Consider the following 19,701-nt stretch of genomic DNA (forward strand, 5'->3'; position numbering starts at 1 on the left):
CCTATTTTCCTCTTCGTAAACTTCTTCAGCCCTGCCTTTAATATCTCAGCTCAGGGTAGCTATTTCCCTGTCTTCATGGCTGCCTTCTGACAAGTCTGATAGTTTTGCACATTACAAAACTACTTCTACTTTTGGTTATGCATGGTCACAGCTTGTATTAAGTTTCTATTTATTAAAATTATTTCATAAAGTGCTATTGAACAAGGTCAGATATTTGAAGGGATTAGTTAATATATACTCTTTCAAGACAATATATTAAATACAAGCTGGTATGTCACATTGTTATCTATCTATCTGATGTACTTAGACGGTGAGCAGTTTGGGGTAGAAATGGTCTTTTCCTAAGCACAGTCAGTACTTGGTACAATGTTTTCCTCAATGTAGCTGAAGAATCTAGCCACTACCATGTATGTTGGTAATGGTTTCAATGAAAGTTAATCCGTGATGTAACTAAAATTTGAATACTCACTACTAAATCAATCTGTGAGATTTATATGAAGTTTTATATGAATTAGTATATCCTTAGGAGTAAAATTTCAAGGCCTGAAATTCTCCATAAAGTAAGTTCAAAGATCCTTAATCCTTCTAAAAATGGTTTGCTGGTGTTAGCCTGGTTAAGCACTTACAGATGTACTAATTCCTATCATTGAGAAGTCTCTGCTGCAGAGCTGGATTTGCAGAGGGAATCAGGTACTCAATATTCCTAACAGCAACCAGCCAACACAGACCCCAGTGATGTTAACAAAGCAGCGGTTTGTTGATAACAAATTGCAAGCTCTTCGGCAGTCAGCAAAGGAAAACACCCTGGAGAGAGCGGGGAGGGCTGGACTCACGGCAGCACACTGTGCTGGCAGCGCTGCAGCCGGGGACACCTCCCCGGACTGCGCAGCTTTTGGGCGCTCTGCAGGCGTGGTGGTAGGTGACTTCAGAGGTGTGGAGGACGAAAGCCTGGGTGGTTTGCTCTGTGCTGTGCCCTCCCCGTGCCATGTGGTGCAGAGGGTTAGGTCTGTGTTCCCCCATCGCTGGTGGTTGGGGGGGTTAGAGGGTGGAAGGTGCACTGCAGCCAGATTTTGGGAATGGTCCATCCCATCCCTGATGGCTGGCAGGGACCTGGTGTCAGGAACATAATGCAGGTTGCAGCAAGCCACCAGCTTTTGCAATGCAGACCCTCGGCACCAGCCGTGGACGATGTAGCTGGCAATGTGTACTGAAGTAAATCAGTTTTATCACAGAGCGGCTGCTGAAAGTCCATTCCCCAGACCATCTCTCCCACTGTCTAGGGTCTTAGCTCTGCTGAGGCCAGAAATCTTAAAGCCAGGGCTTTAGTAAAGCTCCTGCCCTGCTAGAGGAAGCAGCATACACTGACCTTATTGGCAAGGGTGCCCTGTACCACAAGACATCTCTAGAATAATGAGGCCACCACTATTTCTTCTTACTGTGTAACAGGTTGTCCAGGAGATGCAACTTTCCCATCGCATTATGCTGATCCCAACAATGAAATGGATCTTCCCTTGAAAGAAGTCAGAGCATGACTTCAGTTGATGTCACTGCAGAACAGCAGCCTTGTTGGAGGCTTGCGCAAACCGTCACTGCCCACGACACTGTTGTATGTTTTCTCCTCATTTTTCAGTCTGACAGTCCCTTAGGGATGCTCTTCAGGCAGCCTCTGTCAGTAGTGCCCAGGACTGCTGTAGTACCTGTTCCAAAATATCTCACCAAGCGGTGGGAGCAGGCTGTAATGCAAATGGTAGCATGCGGTACTGAAATGTCCTTTGGGCTTTGATTTTTCTCAGTCTTCAGTGTTTCTTTATATATGGGAGCTGTAGAGATCAGTGCATTGAAATCCTCGCTGTGCTCTGAGGAGGCAACTGCTTTCTCACTTCTCGGTAGAAGTTAAGCCAGCTGAGCCTCGTGCAGGGCTGGGCTGGTGGCTGGAAATCACAGCAGGTCAGACAACACCATTCTTGCTAGTGCTGAAGGGCTTCACTTCTGCTGGACGTTATGCTGTGCAAGCAAGGAGCTTTCTCTGTCTTTCACTGTATTGCAGAAGAAAGAGAACAAAGTCAGCTCTTGAGCTGACCCTTTATCCATATACAGCTTTTCCTGTTAGAGCTTTTAGGCCAATACTGCAGTACCCAAAGGTATTGATGGGGACTGTTCAAGTTTTAACTAACATTTGGTAGAGATGAATTCACATTTTTCAAGACTACTGTTGGTGCAGTTGCTCTCAGTTATTACCTTCTCAGTGGTGTAGAGGTTAAGTGTACATTAACAACCACTTTACTTTTGCACTCACTCCAGAGTCTCACCTCTGTAGGTGTTTTTAGAAGAAGTGACTTTTCTGCAACGTGACCTTTTGAGCAGTGAAATTACAGAAGCAGCAGAGCTCTCATCAGACTCGCTTTTAAGACTTACTCTTTCTACTTGTAAAATAATCCAAATAAGTCTTCACTTACTGTCTTGAATTAAATAGTTGCAAGGAGCCCTCCCAATTCCCTATGGATTGTGTGCTGTCAACATGACAGATCTGCATTTGTCATCAATATCAGATCCTGTCATGTTCCTATTCGGACCTGAAGATCTCCTTGCTTTGCCCTTCACAAAGCAACCATTGCTGCTGTGTGTCATGACAGTGATCACAACGAAAGCTCACAGACACTGAGGACTGCTGAGCATTACAGAGAATTTACGTTTATTGCCCGTGTTTTGTTTGTGGTACCTCATGATGCTGTTGTGATTTTATTTTTTTTCCCCCTGGAGAAAATTCATAATGAAACAGTAATTTTTCATTGCTTTGGGGATTCAAATCTGCTTTACCTTGTGACTGTTTTTGGACTGTTTGTTTTGTACCTCTGAGAAGCCTCCATCCAACATAATGTCAGCTTTCTTCAGAAAGGCAGTGATGATGCTCTTCGAATGTCCTTAACCTTGTCTTTTTAATTTTTGTGGCTTTTTATCTCTTTAATCCATGAAATGGGGCACCGGTCCACAAGCCCTGTCTGGCTTTGGGACAGCTGATCTTGCTGAATTGTGACCACCTCAGCAAGGGCTGGGCCGTCAGCGGCTGCCGAAGCAGTGGTGAATCTCAGCAAAACCGACACCTTTTTCTTGCCACTGGTATCATTAGCTAATTGCACTCCTCCATCTCCTGGTTTAGCCTGGGCTGAGCTCTCCAAGGAGTCAGTCTTCCCCAGGCAGCCAGGCATTTTCAGCCTCTTCCCCTTCCCTGTGCCTGGCTCTCTCTCGGAGTCCAGCAGGCTGCAGCCCCCAAGCTCTGCAGCTCAGACCTGTTCCTCCCCGGCTCCTGCTGTCCGAGCCCTCCCTCCCAAGGGCTCTCGTCTGTAACCCTGTACCTCGTGTGGATTTTACTTGGGCATTTGTACCATTCACAGAGACTTGGAAACGGGCTTATACGACTTGCAGGTGTGCAAGAAATGTATTTATTGGCCAATAAAGAAAAGAGATGGCTGGTGCTGAGGCAGCCAGGGCTGTCAGCATTAAAGGGCAGAGAGTGGCGATGTGCTGACGGCTGCGGTTCAGGTCCCTGCCGGGCTGGGGGCGAGGTAGGCACCCGCAGCTGGGCTTTGCTGCCTGCACTGCTGGTCTTGTCCTGCTGAGCAGACGTGCCTGGGGTCTGCTCCCCCATGCTGGAGTGGTGTGGATTTTCACACTGGTGTCTCTCGTTTGATATTATTAATGACTCAGGAATTTCACTCTGTCTTTGTTTTTGCTATTACCTTCACAGCATAAGCTAACACACTCTCCCTTGGACAGCCCAGCAATGGTTTTGCAGTGAAGGTCAGCCAAGGCGACACAGATGTACCTCCAGAAATGGGATGGGGGGCTGTGGTTTTTCCAGACATGCAGAAAAACGCAAGTGTGCTGTTGGGTCTGTGTTACTGCTGGGTTCTGGTTTAGGTCTGCAAACACATACAGGGCATGACTATACATGCAAGTGGCTGTCCTGGTAGGGTTCAGGTGGTTTCCGCCATGGAGAGCGAGAAGATCCCTCGGTGGTCTCCCAAGCTGTTAAAAGGGGTATAGCCTATTCTACCTTCTTCTGCTGCAATGCTCAGCTCATGACAAAGTGTTTTGCCTATCAAATAATTTTTAGCAGCCATATGGTCTCCTCCTCTTACAGTCCCTTCGATGAAAACTGCTCATAGCACAAAGCCCACGGTGCTGCACGGAGGACATCACAGCACCAGCCTGGCCCAGCAATTAAGCATGTGTTTAATGGAGAAGTGTTGGCTGCCACCAAAGCCAGAGCTATGAACACTGCAAGACTGCCAGACACCAGAGTGCCTAAAAGGCATCGTGATGCCAAAATATGGACAAGTATGTGGCTTACCTCTTACCAGGTCGGTGTTTTCTGTCTTTTATCATAGAGAGCACAAAGGGTTTATTGACTGTCTTAGACTGGCAGTTACCCTCCTCCTCTGGAGGCAGGAGATGGCTTTTGTGGTATGTGGGTAGCATGTGGGAGGCAAGTGGGATGGCGTGAATGCCATCAGCTGCCCCAGAAGACCCAGCACGGAGACCCTGGTCCTGCCCAGGAGGTGGGCGCGGGGTGGGAGCACCTGGCCCCGCGGGGTTCCTCGCCGAGGCTCCTGGCAGACACTGTGTGCCGAGGTGCCCTTTGCTCCTGTGTCCCTTTAACGCTGGGCTGGGACCTGTTCTTTCTCCGTTATCCTTTTGCTGCAGCTTTGGAAGTAATTAACACTTCTTTTGAGAGCAGAGGCTTCTCAAAGCATTTACCATCTGGTATCACTTACCACATTAATCATAGTCCAAAGAACAAACTAGTTTTGACTTGAGGTTTCCTGAGTAACTGGATTTCTCCATTTCAGATGCTATTATTGATAAGTCTGAAGTTTTGCAAGATACCTTATGTTCATGTCATTGCTTGAATGGAAGAAAGCAAATAAAAATAGTCCAAAAACCCCAAATCTGAAAACAAAACTTGGACTCTTCTGACTTTGCACTGAGGCTTGGGAAAACATGATGTCTACACTTTTGACAGTATTATAATTTAAACTTTCATGACCCAAACTGAAAAACATACCTCTGGCAATATTTTAATATTGATAGGCAAAATTGTGATTCATCAACATCAAACTGTTTAATTCATTAGCCAACAACTTCTGTGCAATGTGGGAATACATTTAAAAGAGAATGAGATGAGACCAAGTATTAATTATGCAGTCATTGCACAAATTAATAATTTTATGTCGCAAAGAGCCTCCTATGTATTAACACTTTAGAATCTGTTTCCCGCCCTTATTTTTAAGTTCTTTTGAGGTACATGGATACGCTGTATTTTTAAATCAACTTTTCTCAAAAATGGTAGGCAGAACTAAGTGTGAAAGACTGACATGACAAAACCATGTTTTTGGTGGCGGTGAAGTTTTTAAGTTTTCTGATTTCCATATGTGTGTGTGATTCTCATACACAACTGTCAATATGAATCGTCACTAATAGTTTTGTGCCATATAATGTTTTTACTGCCTTTTGTACTATTTGCCTTGACCACATGAACATATTAATACTTGTGCCTCTTTATCCTCGCTGAAATGCTACCATCTGAAAGTAAAATGGAGGAACGCTAGTAGCTGTGGGATGTGAAGAGAGGGTGGGAGGTAGCCAGTTAAAAGGGCTGAGATAGTCTAGGTAGGAAATGTGCAATCATAGAATCATTAAGGTTGGAAAGACCTCTAAGATCATCGAGTCCAACCGTCAACCCAACACCACCATGCCCACTAAACCACGTCCCTCAGTGCCTCATCTACACGTCTTTTAAATACTTCCAGGGATGGGAACTCCACCACTTCCCTGGGCGAAGTGCCCAGGGAATTCACGCCCTTAGCTCTGAGCTTGCATGTAGGTGTTGTTACTCTAGTTCACCACCTTTGAACAGGGCCACTTGGAGCGAATGTCCTGGATGTTTCCAGGACCTGTGGACGAGCAGTACAGCATTGCAGAGCTGTGCTGCCCGTGCTCTGTCTGCCAGCAGCACGTGTGCTCTAGCTGGTGCTTGTCCGATGCTTCTCTGCACAGGGCTGGTGGGCACGTTACACAAGGGAAGTCTTCAGCAGTCACAACAGCAAAGAGGTTTCTGTAGAAACTGCAGCAGCCAGGTACTTGACCCCCTCTCCTTGCCCACTGGTGAATGCCAGCTGAAGAAACGCCATGCTGTGATTCCCTTCCTCTCTGCAAGACTGGAGCAGACCCGTGGGAACGCAGACCGTTTCAGGGGGGAGCTTGCATCGTGGTCATTGTAGTGAATGGGAAACCCCACATATTTTTCAGCAGGCCCCTGTTGCTTCCAATTCACAGTTCTCAGTTAGATGAGGGGAGTACCCTGCAGCCTGAATGTGCGGATGGGATTGTCCAGACAGAGAGGAGCCCGCAGATCTTTTGTCCATGACACTGAAGCAAAGGCCTGTCTTCCCAGGAAGGAGCCAGATATTGCAAAACATCTTGGAATGGTGAGGAAGTACTGTCTGTCCCCAAGACAGAAACTATTTTCATCTTTGCCATATTGCTGATGTTTAATCTTTAATTGCTCTGCAATGTGGTAATCTCCATAACAAAGCATGAAAAAATCTAAATTTGTCCTGAAGATATGAAAGCTGCTGGATGTTCTCAAAGCCAGAGCTTGAGTTGAAAGCCAGAATGAGCCATGTGAGAGCCTGAGCTAAGGCAGCCGTTTCCTATGGTGTAACATGCACAGAATTAGGCTGGAGGTCTCCAGTGGCACAGAAGCTTTTGAGAGCGAAACCCTCCGTAAGGCTGGAAGGACACAGTGGGGCCAGAGCCCTCACCCTGTCTGTAATGGGTACGCTCGACCCCTGACCAGACTAGTTTGGTACAGGCTCCAAAGGAGGTAAGGGCCTGAGCCGTTACCAGGCCAAGAACGTCTCTAGTTCCAATCTGTTCTCTGAAAACCCACAAAGGAGCGGAGTGACCCAGTGAGCATCGATGCGTATGAGCTTGGAACACCGATCACGCAATTAACACATGAATAGCTGGTGGCTTTTCCAAGACTCATTTATCAAGGAACAAAGAATGTTGTGGGTAGAGGGAGTCTCATGCATACCTTTTCCATCGCTTGTAATTTGGCTACTAGCCAACCACTTTACCCCATAAATATGACAGCCTCGGTGAGCCTTCTTTGAGGTCTCCTGGCTAAGCAGCCTGGTGGCATGGCAGTGATCTCCCCTTGAGTTGGGACACCTCTCAAGGTTGCTCCTCAAGGCAAGAGAGACCTTTTACCAGCAACAGATCTTTGGTAAGTGACCAATATCGTGCATAACCTTGTAGTTTGGTAACTGATTGCATGCTGAATTGATGCTGATGAAATATTGCATATACAATCCCTTAGACATAAACTGTTGACCAAGTCTGAGACTAGGTTTGGACTTAGCTGCACCTAGATTCCTCTCTGAGAAGGAGTTTAGAAAGCAAGGGGGTCCACTCTGAGCCTCATGACTCAATGGGAGGATCTTCCTTACCCGTTGGGTCTGTGGTCTCTCTGTGAATCATTCTAACTCGAGTGTAACTCAATTTTCCTTTGTATGTTTTTTCCATGCAGTAATTAATAGAGTGAACCTTGCCATCAAACTTTGTTAAGTCACACTTTTACAACATCATATTAAAACCACTTTTGCTGATACCTTTGATGGTGATTCTTTAAGCGATCTAAATCAGTCATTTCACGACACTGCCCCTGAGAGGTCTGAAAAGAAAGCTGAGCCCCTAAAGGCACACGAATCCTTCACTTCACACCATCCCATTAAAAAGCTACAAAGGGTGGCTGCCAAACTGTGAGAAACATAAGCTCAAAGTTGAGCTTAAGTTTGAGACCGAAGATCTCAAATTCCATCCTGCCTTGCCTGTAACATATTGGTTTAAGTGAGATTTAAATTGGAGCCAAATGTCACACATTTGGATGAAGCAACTTCTTCAATAATGTTTTCCTAAATTAGGGATGATAGTAATAATGCTCCTACTTCTTGGCTGTTGCCTACTACTGGCTGAGATTTCATCTGCTAACAACCATGTTTCTAAAAACTCACAATCTGCTTTTACAGTTACTTCACATAGTACGTGAAAACACTTTTTAACAACGTTGCATTTGTGAGCTTTGCTATTTCCATGGTGTAATTGATTTTGCATGTTAAATTATTGTGTTTCTGCTCCTTGACAGAGAGGTGCAATTTTATTAAACAGGTTCTTTTTTCCCTCAGATGATATTTCAGTGAGTTTTACACTTTTGAATCTATAGTGCAAGGACTAGAAGAGATCTTTTCTGCCCAAATCCCCAAGGTTGCGGGCAGTGGTGCCTTGAGGGTGCCTCCAGCCCCCAGAATATTCTGGCTCCATTTGCTGTTTTGCATACTTGTGTGTGGTTTCTACAAATACTTTTCGTAAATTCATTCCTCAAATGTTTCCAGTAAAGGGGTCCAAACATTTATGGATGCCAGAAAATCTAATAATTTGTTTTTAAAATCATGAAGACTCCTCATTTCCTTCATCAAAGATGTTGATTTGTTAAGTTTTAGTCCTATAATTATCCCTATACAGATGTAGTGGTAAAAACCTAGCTGGCTCTAACAAGAACATGTATGTTTAACTGTAAAGCAGTGAGAGCCATAGTCTGCATTTTTCTTATTCATTTACCTATTCCAAAATACATAGTCTTATTTTTAATAAATTTCTGTCAGTGTATGTCTTACTAGAAACTAGTACTATGGGTATTATTTTAGCATGTTATGAAAAGCACATACAAAACACCTTTCCGATGGTTATTTCTTCGTCATCCCACCTGCTGCACACACCTCTGCTCCATTAATCGCTACTTGCCCAAGCACCGTGTGGTTATCTTGAGTTGGGTGTACGGTGCCGTGCTGCCTGTGTGACTTACAAAAACCAGCACTGTCTGCTGAATAATAAGCTGCATGTTTGTGTTTTGGTAGGGTGGGGAGTACATTGAACCTGAACGTGCCCCTTTGCTGCTCAGCCCTGGCTGGGCTACCATGCACTAACAGCGCAGAGGTGACGATATTACTCTCACGTGCTCCTTCAGACGTGCTGCAGGAGCCTCCTTGGGCAGGCAAGGCTGGCTGGGGCATCCGAGGGCTAGCAGGGGCTGGACTGCACGGGCCGTGCCTGGCTGGCTTTGTTTCATGTGTGCCATGGGTAAGAGCTGCTGGAGGTGAGGGTGATGTGCCAGGCACCATGTCCCTGCAGCGCTGGTCCTTGTGTAGTGGTCTGCAACAGGGAGATATTGTCCACCCCCATCAGGGTGCCCTGCTCTTTGGTGGGGACTGTACTTTGTGGGGTCCCCATCAGGGCCTTCATGGTCTCAGCAAAGGGGTGGGAGAGCAGAGAGCTTGGTCTCAGTGCTGCAGCATCTCCTGAAAAGCTGCTGGAGAGGCAAATCTCTGCCTGCTCGGCAAGACTCCCTCTGCGTGAAGAGGAGAGCAAGATGCCCATCCAGGGATGAACGAGTGATGGCTGAATGTGTGTCTGCTCTGGGAGATGTGTGAGCTCAGTAATGCCACCCGTTTTTAACCAGATGAGTGCCTGGGAAGCCTTTGCAAGAACCTGGGATCGGTGCCGTGGCACTGGTGGCTGCTCTCTGCAGGGACAGCAGAGCTGGGACCGCTCTGCCCAGCCTGGGGGGCCCACTGCCAAACCTCTCACCCCTCTGGAGCCTCTCAGGGCTTGTCAGGGAAACGGGACACCAGTGATGGCCCTGCGTTCCCCCACAGTGCCCACCCCGGTAAGAAGAGGGATGAAGAAGGGAAAACGGGGCACGGGGGGAGCAGCAGCAGGACCAGGAGCAGGGGTGACCTCTCCATTCAGCAGCACAGGATGTGTGGCAGTTACCTTCTCCATCCTAGTCCACAGTTCATGGTATGTGATTAACGCTTTCCATTAATCTGAATATGCATCAAGAAAAGAGTTGGTGTTTTTTTAATGTGGAATTATTTTTGAGGGTGGGGCAAATTATTATGAATACTAAGTAGAAATTCCCTAGCAAAGGGGTTCAGTGCTGCCACCAGTGAGGCAGCTGTGAATGCTAATGTGAAAAATCTGCACTTCTCGTAAGGTGTGACTGTGCTCCTTACCAGTGAGGTTTGTTCACGAGTTCACCAGGTCAGAGAACAAAGTCTATCTGCGTCAAGCCCCAGAAACACATGGTCTGGAAGGCACTTGGACGCGCATACAAGACGTGTTTATCATACCAGGGAGAATCATGAGAGTGGCCCAAAGAAACGGAGCAATGGCAGAGGAAGAGCCGTGTGACAGATGCCTCTGGCTCCTGCCCTCAGGCCAGTGGCCGCAGCCTGGTGAGGCTTTTGCTGTGACAACCCAGCCAGAGCACTCATAATATTTTTTGCATGGAACGGATAAAACCGAATCAGCTCATGTCCATAGCTTGCTGGCACGAGGGAGCAAACTGCCTGGTACTTAGCTTGTAATTCTTCAGACTGAGTAGATGTTTCATGTGATTTTCAATACCCTGGTAACTGACTGTGATTCATACCAGCTCTGCTGCTGGCTGCCTCCCCATCAAATCAGCTCCCTTGCAGCCACGGTTTCTACCACCCCGCCCTGGCATTACATCAGCACATGCTCACCATAAGCCCACCATGGGTTACGCAGTGCTGCTCAGCCGGGCTGCGCTGCGCTGGTCATCATCTGGCCCATGGTGCTTTGGTAGTTGCCATCTTCCTGCCCCACCAGACCAACCTGGCTGTGCAACCTCGTGGGGGGCGTGCAGGGAAATGGACAGCTCTGTTATTCCCACAGCAGGAGACCATCACCCCTGGGACCAGGGGTGGAAAGGGTGGTAAGTTCAGAGCTGAGAGTCTGCTTTTCCTGACGCTGTGGGCAGAGGAACTCTTAATCTGCTGGCTTGTGCAGAATGCTTTGAGGGGTGAGCGGGGAATTTTGCCAGGTGGAGGACGGCCCTCTTCTACTCACCTCTGTCCTCAGCCCTGAGAAGAGCTTGTTGCTGAGTGAGTGCTTGGGTCTGTCTCATGAGTTAAATGTGGTGAAACTGTACGTTGCCAGGGTTACAGAAAAAGAAAGGCTCAAAATTTGGGATGAAGGACCACACACACTCCTGTGCTCCTGGCAAGTTCAAAAGCAGCCAGATGTGTCTTCATCCATGCGGCATCCTCTGTAGGAGGACAGAGAGGGAAATGGGTGCATACAGAGATAGCACTGACAATGCTTATCTAAGCTCAGACAAAAAAGACTGAGCTGGCCTTCAGGCTGATCACAGTTTCTGGACACCATTCAGAAGATGGAGCTGAGGAATGAGACACAAAAAAGGTGGACAGAGCTTATTACATGACGAAAAACTTTTGGTGTTCAGACACAGCTAGACAGGAGCAGGGAAGAGGCAAAAGTTATGTCTTTGTGTTAATAGGTACAATTAAGTGTCCCTGACCTTAGGTCACAGCTGTACTTGTTTCTCCTGTGCTCACATACAACCTTTGTTTTATTTTTTATTTTCTTTAATTTTTTTCCTTTTTGGTTGCTTTTTAACAGCTGTTTGTGGAGCCAGAGGTCTCCATAGGGCAGGCAGAATGCAAGACCAGTTCTTTGACCGCCTGTACGAAGTGAGTCTCTCTCCCCACTCCAGTTACCATCAGCAGTAGCTGAGCTGTGAGGTTAGCACCGTAATCACCTTTGATGTAAGCTAACGGGAGTCGCTAGATGAGAGGGTGTCTCACCAGGGACAGACCTGCACGTTCCCTCAGTTTACAAATTAATTGCACTGATTGGAAAGAGCAGGGAGGCTCCTGCTCTCTACTGATATCTCGGAGTCATGAGCGGGGAGACGAAGCCTGACGGAAGGCCAAGGGGGGTACCCCTGTGTGCAGAGCCAGGGGGGCTGCAAGGCTGATGTAGTCTCTACCTCACCTCTGTGAAGCTTCACACTGCACATCAGTTCCATACGGGCTGCCTGACCTCCACTGTGGTCAAATTTCGACCCCTGCCGCTAATTAAATTATGAAAGAGAAATACAGAAATGCTAGATGGACAGGCTGTGAAATTTGCAGGCACTGCACTGGACACACAAGGAAGCAGTAAGTCTCTGCTGTTCCGCAATGCACTGCCTCTGCGTAACACGGCAAGAGCTGGGGGGATTTCCTTGGTGAAAACATGGTGTGACAGGAATAGTGAATTGGCTCCTTGGGGACCAAGGTCCGTGGATGCTGTTGGTATGATGGCTGAGCCTGCTTCTCCCATTTCATAATGCATAAATTGTTTAAGTAAAACAGCATCTTGGTTTAGAAAAGTCTGGTCTAAAATTGTAAGAATTGTAACAATTTAAGCAATGAATTGTTTAACTCATACAAATGCACACAAAAGCAAAAAAAATGCAACCCTTCATACCTATTGTGTGGTGATGGCAAGGAAACAGAAATTATGCTTTGAGTAGGTGATAGCAGAAGACATGAGCTATAGATGCTATAAAATTAAATATCATGGGAGAAGAGGACCAGCTGTGGAGAAACAGGTTCCTTTCAATCCATTTCCTCTCCTCTGGAAGATCTAAAATTCTGTATCTAAACCACGTCTTATTACAGCTGTTATTTGTATAAAACCTAACCATTAGTTTCTATTTTTAGTGATGTTAGGATGCTCATCTTAGAGGGGAGGTGGAGGCAGTCTGACAGCTCCTGCTGAGCAGGGATCCTGTAGCAGTTCAGGTGTTTGCGTTTCCCACACACAGCCAAACCTTCACCTTCCTCCAGAGAAAATGTTTTTCCACTCATCTTATACAGGGAGGAGGAATTGAACTTGTTCTGAGCTGTTGTGTGAGGCTTCATTCTCCATCTTGGTGTGACAAGGCTGGATTTCTCTTGACATGAAAGTAGGCAGTCCAGGTTTACAGAGTGTGCTGGTTTTGGCTGGGATAGAGTTAATTTTCTTCACAGTAGCTAGTATGGGGCTCTGTTTTGGATTTGTGCTGGAAACAGAGTTGATAACACAAGGATGTTTTCATTATTGCTGAGCAGTGCTTACAAACGGTCAAGGCCTTTTCTGCTCCTCACAACACCCCACCAGCAAGTAGGCTGGGGGTGCACAAGAAGTTGGGAAGGGACACAGCCAGGACAGCTGACCCAAACTGGCCAAAGGGATATTCCACACCATATGATGTCATGCCCAGCATATAAAGCTGGGGGAAGAAGAAGGAAGGGGGGGACGTTCAGAGTGATGGTGTTTGTCTTCCCAAGTCACCGTTAAGTGTGATGGAGCCCTGCTGTCCTGGACATGGCTGAACACCTGCCCGCTGATGCGAAGGAGTGAATTCTTAGTTTTGCTTTGCTTGCGTGTGTGGCTTTTCCTTTGCCTATTAAACTGTCTTTGTCTCAACCCATGAGTTTTCTCACTTTTACTCTTCTGATTCTTTCCCCATCCCACTGGGGGGGAGTGAGCGAGTGGCTGTGTGGGTCTTAGTTGCCGGCTGGGGTTAAACCATGACACAGAGCAGGAGTGAGAAGTGATTCAAGACTACTATTTGTTTCTGAAGAAAAGTTGCCTGTGGCAGCAAGGCCTTCAATCAGTTTTGTCTGGGATAAAGTGCTGGAGCACTTCTCATGTAACGGGGCTCCTAGATGCATGGCTCAAGAAGTTCTCTGCATCACCATCCCTTGTGTCCTAGCTCAAAAATAGGAAGATGGGCTCAATGCAAGACTTTTGCATCCAGATTTTTGAAGTTGGTGCAGTGGCTCTGTGTCATGGTATATTTAGGACACCCGGTTGGGAAGCAGTGATCCCTGGCAAGAAGCCACAGACAGTTTCTGTTCCCAGCAGTAACAACAGAAGTCTTCATTTCTGGTGTTCTGCAGTACAACACCAACTGCATTGCTGGTAGTGGTATTAAATATTCTTTTGTGTATTAAATATTCTTTTGTGTTTTCTGGCATCAGTCTCTGGGTGCTCCATTGCTGTTCAGTGTTATCCACCAGGATGACAGTAAGATGTGCTGTCAACAGCTGCTGAACTGTGCCTTGTAGGTGAAAGAGAAATGAGGGCTCAGCAGAAAACAATAGCAGAATTTATTCTGCGGGTGGGTGAATGCAATTTTGAAAGGAGGCATTTGTTTTTAGGGTGAGATGTAGGTGTAACTTTTTCAGTGTTCAGATGCTTTTATGTGTATGCATGCTGCTCATGTTCTGTTAAGACGAATGAGAGGCAGGACATGAAAGACAAAACACAGAGAAAGGGGCTGTTGCATCCTCCAAAACCGTGTGAGTCAGAAAGTCCAGGAGTGGCAGAAGGGCCAGGGTGGTACACAACAGGTTAAACTTCCCAAACAAAGGCTTGAATTATTTTGTTTCTGTTTTGAAAAGCAACAGTAAGACCAAGAAAGACATTGGAAGCCTGCTCTGAGCCAAGCAAATGTTTACAAATCCCCCTGCAACAACGAAATCGATAAACCTATACATTCTGCTCTGACTTATCAGAGTCACAAGAACCACAAATAGGTGTTGGTTGTTGGAGGTGGTTGTGGAGAGGCTGGATTTTTTTTTCATTCATTTTTTTCTTCTTTTTTCTCTCTCTGGATTTTACTTCACTATAGGAAGGTGTTTATTTAAGAAGAAATGAAAAACACACAAAACTGGTGAAAGCAGGTGGTTTCTACAGAATTGCTTTTGTGAGAGTTAAGGTGCTGACATAATTTGGAAAATGAAAACAGGAATTACGAGGCACATGATAAGTGGGATTTCATTTCAGACAGCAGTGGAGAGGTCTGGACAACAACTTATTTGTGATATTGGCATCGCTTCGGGAAGCGTGGGACTGCAGTGACCAGTGGCTGGTCTGTGCTGCCCTGGTGAAGGGTTGTACGTGTACAGACATCTCCTGAGATGCTGTGGAGCATGGCTAGAGGCGTTGGGAGATGGATGGGTGGGAGCTGGACCTGGAGACATGCAGATGGCAGTGGGGACGGGGTTTGTACCTTTGGGAGGAGGGGAGGGCAGCAGCAGCATGGTGGGCACAGCCTGCCTCGGCAGGGCTGAGCTGCACGTTTGAGGGGTCAGGTACCTTGCTGGGTCTCCTCCAAGCCCTTAGCAGACACTGTGCCAGGAGGCGTTTGAGCTTTGTATGACTCCTTTCTTCCTCTTTCAGGTATTTCAGCCTGAACGGAGAACCAGGTCCTCTTAATACGTGTGGGTTTCTCCTTTGTTAGCTGTTCTAACTTTTCACCTGACTTTGGGTTCGTGTGTTAGGACTGGCTAGCCAGTGGCATCGCTGCAGTGGCTCAGCATGGCCCCGGAACATGTCTGGCTGCCTGGTCAGCTGGATTTGCAGCTGTGGGGTATTGCTGCAGCTGCACAAAGCACCAGCCCCGAGAATGCACTAGTGCTTCTGCCTCTGCATGTCCGAAACCCTGGAAAGGTTGCCTCATCAGATGTTTTCCTGGCAAACAATGCTATCCCCACTTGCTGATCACAATTAGCTGTGCTTCGGCAGCTGCCCAAAGCCATCCATGCACTCCTTAAAGACATCAAGCCGTATTCTTACCGTGCCTGGCACCAAGGCCATCCTCAAACGCTTCCTCAGTTACTGGTCAGGATGCTCATTCCCCTCTGCTTGTTTGCTGGCTCACAACCTCACTTGTGGTCCTCTGTGCTCCCCTTCCTCAGCCTCACTTTCCTCTGGACAAAGGTACATTTATTTCCCTTTATAACAATGGGGTGAGTCGTAGCGAAGCCGCTGGTACATCGTCTGTGAACAAACCAAACCCCAGCTCCAAACACAGTGTCTGTCTTACCATAAGTCATCCTCTACTGGTGGATCAGCCTTGCCCTTTTCTCAAGGTCTGGGGGGGTTTGGCTAATGCATTAGCTGTGGGCAGGTCCTTTCCAAAGTGTCCTGTTTTGGTTTATCAGCTCCTGTACCAGAAAGTGCACCTGTCTGAGGCAGTTTCTGTGCTGGCAAAGAAAAGGGGCCACGGGAGCCACCAGGGCATAATTAAATCATAAATTACAAAAGTTGGCTTTACAAAGACATTGCTCCAGGGCAACCAGTGAGCTAACAACAGTCCTATGCTGGAAAGGTAAATGAGGAAAAACTGGGCACTCCAGTTTGGATAAGTGACTAATTATAATTTTTAGATTTAATTATCAACAGTAAACTCTTAAATACCCACTGCAGACAAGTGAACCTCTGTGCCTTCCTTGTGTTTGATGTGCTAAGCATAAATATTCAGCTCAGTCTCTCAAGAAAACATGAGGTTTTACACAAGAACAACTATCCCAGATGAGCAGGATTTATAGCTCCAAAATGGTCTGGTTTCATAATTTGCAAAAGCTTTAACCTTTCAAGCATTTCCAAATCTATTTTAGCATGCAGGGAGTAGTGATGCAGAGACATTAACATTAAAACTTTGTGTGTCTCCAGTGAATATTCTTACAACAAGAAGCATAACATATCCTTTTTCTTATTTCATTTTCTAATATTTCAATGCTGTTTGCTTCTATGAAAGAAAAAAATGAATATATTCTTATAAAATTAACAAATATTGCAAAGCTTTAGATACCAATTAAGATGAATAATTTAATGTGCAGATATCAGTGTATGACAATTCTACGCTTCATCTCCCTGCTCACCAGCTTATGGTGGAAACTTGAGGCAGATTTGCTGAAGCAGTTCACATTTCCTTGAAGGTCATTTAAATGAATTTTCAGATTTCCTTTCAGTCTTCAGGTGATCCCATTAATGACTACAAACAAACAAACAAACAAACAAACAAACAAACAAATGGAAGCAAAAGCAGATTGAATAAATTATATGGCAATCTTTGGTAACCCGATGTCATGTGCACCAGCTCTGCAAGAGTGTAGATCAGACATTTATCTCGGCTCCCAACCTTAAAAGTTGAAGAGAGCCCAAATGTCAAGCTACCCCCTAGAGTGCTTCATGTCTGTGAATCCTGGGGCTGTGAGGCATTTACTGCCACCTCTGCCAAAGGAACATGGAACAGGATCGCCTTGGCTGTCATTCCTCTCTATAGACCATTGCAAAGGATGCACAGAACCTGTCCCCAGCCTGCCTGACTTGCACATTTACAGGGCAGGCAGCCTTGAGACTCAGTTGTCTGGAGAAGCGGCAAGGTTTGCTGATGCATGCCTCCTCCAGGCACTGGTTCCTGTGTCAAAGGTGGCAGGGCAGGAGGAGACATGGTAGAGCCGAGGTAATCAGAGGTCTGGCTAAAGAAGGGGACTAAAATGGTGGGCTGACATTTCCCTGAAAACCCTTTCGTTTGCACAGATGGGGTCCACCATTCGCTTCCCTTGCAGCAAGTTGAGGATCTGTATGTACCTTGTCTGAAAGCAGAAGGTGGGACCTCAATAAGTGACTCCGGCTCCTGTCTTTAATTAAAATGGTGTTTGTACAGAAATTCTATTACATGAAACCTAGAAAACCAGATTGGGAAAATGTCCCTCTGATATGTAAATAATATTAATGTCTGTCTTTATTAAAAAAACAACTCCAAAACTCCTACCTACTATCCTGATGTGGACATCTTGCTACCTGCCTTTAGCTTGTTTGCCGCTCTGAAGGCTAAGCGCTAATACTAGAGAGCAGGGATTATGCTTGTAACAGGCTGTTCAGTTCTTAACTGCATTGCTCTTTTTTAAAAACAATCTATGTTCAGATTTGGGAAAGGAAGTCTGGTATGAAAACTGCTAGATCACATGCATCTGCTGCACTTGGGAACAATCTATATCTGTCATCATCACCCTGATGGAATCAATTGTACCAGCAAGTATTGACAGCCGCGGGCAGGAGAATAGATCCAGCATTGTGCAGATGTATCTTGATGTTGTCAACTAATGTGCAGGCTTTTCAGCAGTATTGTGATTCCTGTATCCTCTTTTAACAACTGAAGTGCTCCAGCAATGAAAAAGCAATGGCAAAGGGCTGACCTTGCTGCTGAGGTTTCCAGTCACAGACAAGTCAGGCAGGAGTAATCTCTGCAAGCGTCTGGTTTGAGGAGGCAGTTGAGTTTGGACACTCCTTCACTGCAGGCCTGAGGACAGTCTTGTTTTTCCGACTGGATTATCCTTAAAAGTGCTTCTTGAGTACTTCCCTTTGCCTAGATCCAGACAGTCCTGGACATATAGAATCATAGAATCATAGAATCATTAAGGTTGGAAAAGACCTCTAAGATTATCGAGTCCAACCGCCAACCCAACACCACCATGCCCACTAAACCATGTCCATAAGTGCTGCATCTACACGTCTTTTAAATACCTCCAGGGATGGGGACTCAACCACTGCAACCACTTCCCTGGGCAGCCTCTTCCAATGTTTAACCACTCTTTCAGTAAAGAATTTTTTCCTCACGTCCAATCTAAACCTCCCCTGGCGCAACTTGAGGCCATTTCCTTTCATCCTATGGCTTGTTACTTGGGAGAAGAGACCAACCCCCACCTCGCTACAACCTCCTTTCAGGTAGTTGTAGAGAGCGATGAGGTCTCCCCTCAGCCTCAGAAATCTGGGTCACTCTGCAGTGCAAGAAGAGTACTGAGTGGAGCAGCAGTTTGAACTTTACACCATGTAGTCTTGAAATTCCTCCTGACACTGGGGAGCAGAATGCTGCATGGCCCTTCTGGCTTGTGACCCCACTTGTTATGACTCTGGCTCATCTTGCTGGAACTTATCAACTGGCAAAACCTGTTTGTGAAACATTTTGGGGGTTGGGTGTATAATCTGATTAGAAGATGACAACAACATTTTGGAGTGGACTGTTGAACAAGTGTCAGAGGGTGAGGCAACAGACACCAGTGTTATTCCTCTCAAAGTGTTCCAGCTTTGTGGCCAAAGCAGAGAAATGTTTATTGTTGTTGGCACGAGGAGATGATTTCTAAGAAACTCAACACTCTGCAGCCATTGTCGTGCTTTAGAAACAAAAGATGGCAAATGTGGGTGATGCAACATCTGTAGGCTGTTACTTCTTCCAGCTTCTGGAAGAGTCTTAATGTGACTCTATGATTTGTATGGCTGAGCTCACTCAAGGGACATCATGAGAGTAAAATTTAACCAAATGAAGAAACTTCAGTGCTGTCAGCTGAGTGAGTCTTCAGACTTCCCTTCGCAGATCTGGCTACCCAGACAGATTTGTGGAAACTGTTCATCATCTCACAATAGCCTGGTAACGCCAGAACTGTTTCATAATTAAAAATAGCATGGAGACAGGCTTTTCCTTGCACTATTCTTCAGTTATTACCTTCCATGCAGCAACCTGTGATACATTTAGAGATAATAATCAAAGATGGTAAGTTTTATTGCCCTATCAAGGGTGGATTTTTCAGCCTTCCTCTTTAGAGCCAAACAAAGTTTACAGGGTTGCTGTTCCACAAAAGGGTGTTTAGCAACAACTGCGCTTTTGTTGTGCATAAATTAAAGTGTTACAGAACACTATTAATAGTTTTGATGATGATTCTGATCAGAGGTTTGCCTCAAATATCAGTATAAAGAGAACAGTGGTACTGTATCAACCTAGCTTTGGCAGAAAGTCTGTCAACGAGAATTGTGCTTTGAAAATACAGCAGCAAAAATCTGCAAGAAAATTTCACAGCAGGACACCTTATACCACCATGACTACTAATGAAGGGCAGCTGGAGACAGTAAAGAGTGCAGCTCTGGGAGATTTCA

The sequence above is a fragment of the Pygoscelis adeliae genome, unplaced genomic scaffold (genome assembly GCF_000699105.1).
Source record: "Pygoscelis adeliae isolate BGI_AS28 unplaced genomic scaffold, ASM69910v1 Scaffold43, whole genome shotgun sequence".
In the NCBI taxonomy this organism is placed as follows: domain Eukaryota; kingdom Metazoa; phylum Chordata; class Aves; order Sphenisciformes; family Spheniscidae; genus Pygoscelis; species Pygoscelis adeliae.